An 8,168-nucleotide genomic window follows, 5' to 3' on the forward strand; every position below is an offset into this window, starting at 1 on the left:
TAAACAAAAAAAAAATTTATATTTTTTTCATCCATTTTCTCTTCATCAAAACAATGCATAAATAACTCTACTTTTTCTTCTATTTTCTCTCTTCTCATTTTCTTTCCTCTTATTTTCTTTCCTTCTATTTTCTTCCCAATATCTAAACAAAGCCTACTGGTTCAGATGGTATCCAAACAAATTCAAAAAATAAAAATTCTACTAGAATTATCCTCATAAATTTATTATTAAAGATCCATCAATAAAAAGATTTACTAGATCAACTTTAAAAAAATTGGAATCTACCAACATCACTTTCATTTCACCTATTGAGTTTAATGATATTTGTAACACCCCATTACCCTAAGCCTTATCTCTAACCGTAAAGCAAAGGATAACAAAGTACCACGACAGTTCTAAAACTTATAATATATAATATATGTCCAAGAATTTATATAACTAGAAGCCCGATGAAGGAATAAAGCTCAAAATCGCACAAAGCGAAATTACAAAACGCGAAGCGTTCACACACGATGACTAAATATGTAGGCACAGACAGAACAAGACATAATATATATAAAACCTTGTAGATAGCTCCAGAATATATAAGGTAATAATTAAATTAACAAGACATATATATAAGTATGAAATACCAAGAAGAGAACTAGTCACAGCCTGCGGAGTTTACGCCGGCTAGTCAAACTGAAATACAAAAGAATTTTTGGAAGTTTAAAATAGCTTGTACATCTTATCTCTAAAATCAAGCCTCTAAGGCCATAAAGTCTAAAATAATATATGAGAGAAGGTACTACAATAAAATAAAACAAAAATAATCAAGGAAGAAACCATACTCCGCTCTGTCACCATGTCCGCAATTTCACCGATGTGAATTACGACCTGCATCTGAAAATCAACAACAATATATAATATGAGAACCGGAGGTTCTCAGTATAGTAATAGTGCCCAATATATAAGATGTAAAGTTCCGGGACGCCAAAGGCAATCCTAGAACTTCACATCGATGCCGATATTCAAGCTTAACAAAATAAATAACTTAAACCGTAAACAATAAACAAGGGTATCTAAACTTAGGAGATTTCTAGCTAAAACTAGTCACCGCTGTTCCACAGCCTTCACCAACCTACCCTCCGTGTGATCCCATCGCCACCGCCTACCTAACCTCCTCAGCACTAGACAAATCACAGATAATGCAAGAAAGTAATACACAGTTAATATTCAAATATAGCAAGTAATTCAAGAAGCAAGTAGGCATGTTATACATTTAGGAAAACCACAAGTAATCAAGGCAACCAAGCACATAAGATATGCATATGATGAATGCCTGTCCTATTGGCTGTGATATCACATGTCGGTTGTAGTGCCAAACCCGACACATAATCCGGCCGGCAACTCCCAGATTAGTCTCTCTGTTGCGCATACTCAGGAGGAATAATTCTGAGGGATGAGTGCCCTACCACCTTCTTCTTTCAGAGGGAAACATTCCAAGGGAGAGTGCCCTACCACCTTCCTCTGGATGCCGCATGATTCCGTGGGTTAGTGCCCTACCACCTTCTCCTTTCAGAAGGAAACGTTTCGAGAGAGAGTGTCCTACCACCTTCCTCTGGATGCGAGAAATATGAGTGAGAAGCCCAGCTTCAACCCTCACATCCGAACGTAGGCGGGAGACTGTCACAGCCCCTACGACAAAGAACAAAGCATATCACAATCACATAATCCTTTTCAAAGGCCACTGCTCATAGCACACTTTCGTTCATACTCATTCCATTAACCATAATCATTCATGTTTTTGAAGCCAGGATGACCTCAACACTCTGCCCAAACACTCCAACTATTCCATCCACAAAACTTTCCAATCCTAAATCACCGTCTTCTAACTTGTAACTAAAATACCCCTTTTGTACACTTATTATTTTATTCCTTGATTCAAGATCCTAAAACTGGTAAAAAGGTTTTAAATAAGTGTTACGAAAATTTGTAAGCTTGCCGAGAAGATAAAACAGTTAAAAATAAAGTTTTCTTTAAAAAATAGGGCAGTGTGCGTACAGAAAGGGTTGTGCGTACGCTCTCAACAGTAGGCATATCCCTGTGTGTGCGTGCGCACCCGAGTGTGCGTACGCACGTTTTCTAAAAATCATAGGGTGTGCATGCTCACAAGGGTGTGTGTACGCACAAGTGAAAATGTGGCCTCTGTTCAGAGCACACGCATAACAGTGTGCGTGGACACACACAGAAATCATAACTTCTGCAACATCACAGAATTTCAGATTTTTGACACCAACTTTCAACGATTATATCTTTTTCTACAAAATCTATATTGTTTTAAAGCTCTTTAAATTATCTTTAATTTGGTACAAAATTTAATAAATCTAAAAAACTGTAGCTCAAGATATGATCCGCCAAAGTTGGTCTAAAACCCATTTTTACCAAAAAACACTAAAAACTCAATTTCACCAAAACTTTTAATTTAAAACCAAATCAAAGCCAACTCAATCATCATAAAATACCACTACATACAACAACATACCATTTCATATCACTTCCATCAATTTCACACCTAATTCACTCAACCATTATACCATAAATCATTACAAATCCATAATTTCCAATTCAATCATTAATCAACACTCATAATCATTATTCATAACTCTCACCAATCTATTTCTAACATCACAAACACTATCTTCACTACATTACATCATTATACTCATAATAATCATCATAATCATATATTGCACATTCCAACATTCTCTATACTTCTCTTCATCATACAATATAATTTCATATATAATTAAGCATACACCAACATCATTCAATCCTATCTTATGGTCCACTAGCCTAAGTGTCCAGAAACATTACATATTACAGAAAGAAAACTGAGACCATACCTTGGCTGATTCCCAAAATGCACCAAACCTCAACATGAAGCCACCAAGCTCGATCCAAAGCCACAAACTAACTCCAACAAACACCAAAACTCAATCTAACATCATAAAACATACCAACATCAAACCTAACGTTCACAAAATAACTAAACACAAGAGTTTAGTGAAACCTTACCTTACCCATCGATATTAAGGGCAAAATCCAACAATATTCCAATTCTATATCACCCCTAAACAAACAAAATAAAAAAATCTACTAAAAAACCAAACATAAAATTGCAAATTCCATTAGGGCAGAAACTGGAGTATGAGTTTTGATTTCTTACCTACAAAACTTAGCTAGAAATGACAAACTCAGCGAGAGCTTCGCGTGGCCGTAAACGGCTCATCAATCGGAGCTCCGTAGCTCAAGTTATGATCAAAACAAAGTTTGGGTGAATAGTAAAATCCCAAACCCCTTCTCTTCTCTCTTCTCACCGTCCATCTCTCTCTATTTTCTGAAAATGAGGCTGAATGCCTCTGTGTTTAGGAAATTTATATGTTGGACTTGGATCTACTTGGGCCCGGTCCAACCCGCTTAGTATTTTTGGTCCGTTTGGCCCACTTTGGGGCAAAACCTTTAAGATTAGTGCCCAATTTTCAATTCTAAATTATTTTTGTCCTTTCAAAATAATAAATCAATTTTTAAAATCTTATTTTCCAAAATACGCGGTACTGGACAGACTAGAGCTGGTACTGCCGGCTTAAGTGCCCGTACACATTTTTACAAAAGCTTTTTGAAAAAGATACATTTTTCAATTCAGAAAAATTCATTGAAATCAAATTTCACCTTTTTATTCTCAAAATATTATTTCTATATTTTCGAACCTATTTCGGGCAATTAAATTATTATTTTATTAAATTGGTTAAGCCGGTTGTTACATTCTCCTCTCCTAATAAAATTTTCGCCTTCGAAAATTTGAATCACGTGATATATCCTCCTCGAAGTGTCCTACTACCAACATTGTCAACCCGAACAAGTCGTCAAAGCATCTCATCCTCCGTCATCCTACCGTGTCGATGTTCCCTCTCGCCTTCCGCTGCGTCACTCTAATTATTATCATTAAAAATTCGAAATTTTTCTCAAACCAAATACCGATTTTATAATATTTTTCAAAATCTTTAAAACAAGTCCAATCTAAACGGGTTCATTGTTAAAACTTTTTCAACAGAGTCATAAATCATTTATTTGTGAATCAATCACTTTAAATCATGATTTTCCTAATTTCACTAAAATCCTTAAATCATAGCTTAAATTTCAAACCAGATTCACAAATTAACAAAATCATAGAAATCACTTTTCTTTTAAACGATATCATTTAAACCAAAGTTCCCAACCAAATTTGAAAATCATTCTAAACCTTAAAAATTTTTCAACATAATTCAAGACCATACTAATTAGAAATTAAAAATCATAATTAAAAACCGCAAAAGTATCACTGAGCTCATAATGCATAGGCTAGGTTAATCATCCTCACTACATCTCCGTTAACATGATCGACCTCATCCGTCAGTTTCCATTCGGGTTTTCTTTCCACACCAAACAATCGATATCAAGGTGATCAATCTCAATATCTCAGGCTCAATGCTTCAATTATCCCCAAAGGCACTCACAAACAAGCATGCTGTGCATATCAAACAGATATCCTAAATAGCATGAAAGAAACACGACCCAGAGTGTGTAACGAAGCACAATCGGTCCATCCCTCAGGCTCACGAGGATGAACCTCGATCTAATATCATAAATGTAACATGTTGTTATCCTAAGCGTTACCTCTAGCTGTAAAGCAAAGGATAACAAAGTGTCACAACAGTTCTAAAGCTTATAATATATAATATATGTCCAAGAATTTATATAACTAGAAGCCCAATGAAGGAATAAAGTTTAAAGTCGCACAAAGGAGAATTACAAATGCGAAGCGTTCACACACAATGACTAAACGCGTAGGCACAGATAGAACGAGACATAATATATATAAAACCTTGTAGATAGCTCCAAGATACACAAGGTAATAATTAAATTATATATNAAGAGAACTAGTCACAACCTGCGGAGTTTAGGCCAGCTAGTCAAACTGAAATACAAAAGAGTTTTTGGAAGTTTAAAATAGCTTGTACATCTTATCTCTCAAATCAAGCCTCTAAGGCCATAAAGTCTAAAATAATATATGAGAGAAGGTACTACAAAAAATAAAACAAAAATAAACAAGGAAGAAAACATTCTCTGCTCTGTCACCATGTCCGCAATTTCACCAAGGTGAATTATGACCTACATCTGCAAATCAACAACAACATATGGTATGAGAACCGGAGGTTCTCAGTATAGTAATAGTGTCCAATATATAAGATGTAAGGTTCTAGGATGCCAAAGGCAATCCGAGAACTTCACATCGATGCCGATATTCAAGCTTAACAAAATAAATAACTTAAACCGTAAACAATAAACAAGGGTATCTAAACTTAGGGGATTTCTAACTAAAACTAGTCACCGCTGTTCCACAGCCTTCACCAATCTACCCTCCATATAATCCCATTGCCACTGCCTACCTAACCTCCTCAGCACTAGACAAATCACAGATAATGCAAGCAAGTAATTCAAGAAGCAAGTAGGCATGTTATACATTTAGGCAAACCGCAAGTAATCAAAGCAACCAAGCATATAAGAGATACATATGATGAATGCCTGTCCTATTGGCTGTGATATCACATGTTGGTTATAATGCCAAACCCGACACATAATCCGGTCAACAACTCCCGGATTAGTCTCTCTATTGCGCATACTAAGGAGGAATAATTTCGAGGGATGAGTGTCGTACCACCTTCTCATTTCAGAGAAAAATATTCCGAGGGAGAGTGCCCAACCACATTCCTCTGGATGCCGCATGATTCCATGGGTTAGTGCCCTACCACCTTGCAACCAGAGAGAAAACGCATACTCAGGCGGAAAAATTCCAAGGGATGAGTGCCCTACGACCTTCTCCTTTCAGAGGAAAATGTTCCGAGGGAGAGTGCCCTATCACCTTCCTTTGGATGCGAGAAATATGAGTGAGAAGCCTAGTTTCAACCCTCACATCCGAACGTAGGCAGGAGACTGCCACAGCCCCTACGACGAAGAACAAAGCATATCACAATCACATAAACCTTTTCAGAGGCCACTGCTCATAGCACACTTCCGTTCATACTCATTCCATTAACCATAATCATTCGTGTTTTTCAAGCCAGGATTACCTCAACACTGCCCAAACACTCCAATTATTCCATCTACAAAACATTCCAATCCTAAATCACCGTCTTCTAACTTATAACTAAAATATCCCTTTTTGTACATTTATTATTTTCTCCCTTGATTCAAGACCCTAAAACTGGTAAAAAGGTTTTAAAAAAGTGTTACAGAAGTTTGCAATCTTGTCAAAAAGATAAAGTAGTTAAAAATATCCCTTTGAAAAACAGGGCAGTGTGCGTACGCACACACAGAAGAGTTCTTCAAGCTTGTTCGTACGCATGATGTTGTGCGTACACACAACTTGAAAATTTCACAAAATGTGTGTGCGCACCAAAGTGTGCGAACGCTCTCAACAGTAGGCATATCCCTGTGTGTGCGTGCGAACAAGGGTGTGCGTACAGACAAGTAAAAATGTGGCCTCTGTTCAGAGCACACGCACAACAGTGTGTGTGGGCACACATACCAGAAATCATAAATTCTGCAACATTACAGAATTTCAGATTTTTGACACCAACTTCCAACGATCATATATTTTTCTACAAAATTTCTATTTCTACAAAATCTATATCGTTTTAAAGCTCTTTAAATTATATTTAATTTGATAAAAATTTAATAAATCTAAAAAACTGTAGCTCAAGATATGATCCGCCAAAGTTGGCCTAAAACCCGTTTTTACCAAAAAACACTAAAAACTCAATTTCACCAAAACTTTTAATTTAAAACCAAATCAAAGCCAACTCAATCATCATAAAACACCACTACACCCAACAACTTACCATTTCATATCATTTCCATCAATTCCACACCTAATTCACTCAACCATTATACCATAAATCACTACAAATCCATAATTTCCAATTCAATCATTAATCAATACTCATAATCATTATTCACAACTCTCACCAATCCATTTCTAACATCACAAACACTATCTTCACTACATAACATCATTATACTCATAATAATCATCAACACTTATCATCATCATAATCATATATTTCACATTCCAACATTCTCTATACTTCTCTTCATCATACAACATAATTTCATATATAATTAAGCATACACCAACATCATTCAATCCTATCTTATGGTCCACTAGCCTAAGTGTCAAGAAATATTACATATTACATAAAGAAAACCGAGACCATACCTTGGCCGATTCCCAAAATGCACCAAACCTCAAAATGAAGCCACCAAGCTCGATCCAAAGCCACAAACCAACTCCAACAAACACCGAAACTCAATCTAACATCATAAAACACACTAACATCAAACCTAAGGTTCACAAAATAACTAAACATAAGGTTTAGTGAAACCTTACCTTATCCATCAGTATTAGGGGCAAAAACCAACAATCTTCCAATGCTAGATCACTCTAAACAAACAAAATCACAAAATCTACTAAAAAATCAAACATAAAATTGTAGATTCTATTAGGGTAGAAAATGGAGTGCTAGTTTTGATATCTTAACTACAAAACTTAGCTAGAAATGACGGGCTCGGCGAGAGTTTTGCGTGGCCACAAATGGCTCGTCAATCGAAACTCCGTAACTCAAGTTATGATCAAAACAAGGTTTGGGTGAATAGTAAAATTCCAAACCCCTTCTCTTCTCTCTTCTCACCGTCTCTCTCTCTCTCTCTATTTTCTGAAAATGAGGCTGAATGCCTCTTTGTTTAGAGCATTTATATGTTGGACTTGGGCCCACTTGAGCCCGGTCCAACCCGCTAAGTGTTTTTGGTTCGTTTGGCCCACTTTGGGTAAAAACCTTTAAGATTAATGCCCGATTTTTAATTCTCAATTATTTTTGTCCTTTCAAAATAATAAATCAATTTTCGAAATCTTATTTTCCAAAATACGTGGTACTCGACAGACTAGAGCCGGTACTGCCAACTTAAGCGCTAGTACACATTTTTACAAAATCTTTTCGAAAAAGAAATATTTTCCAACGCGAAAAAATTCATTGAAATCAAATTTCATCATTTTATTCTCAAAATATCATTTCTATATTTTCGAACCTATT

Source organism: Arachis ipaensis, chromosome B06 (genome assembly GCF_000816755.2).
Source record: "Arachis ipaensis cultivar K30076 chromosome B06, Araip1.1, whole genome shotgun sequence".
NCBI classification, from domain to species: Eukaryota; Viridiplantae; Streptophyta; class Magnoliopsida; order Fabales; family Fabaceae; genus Arachis; species Arachis ipaensis.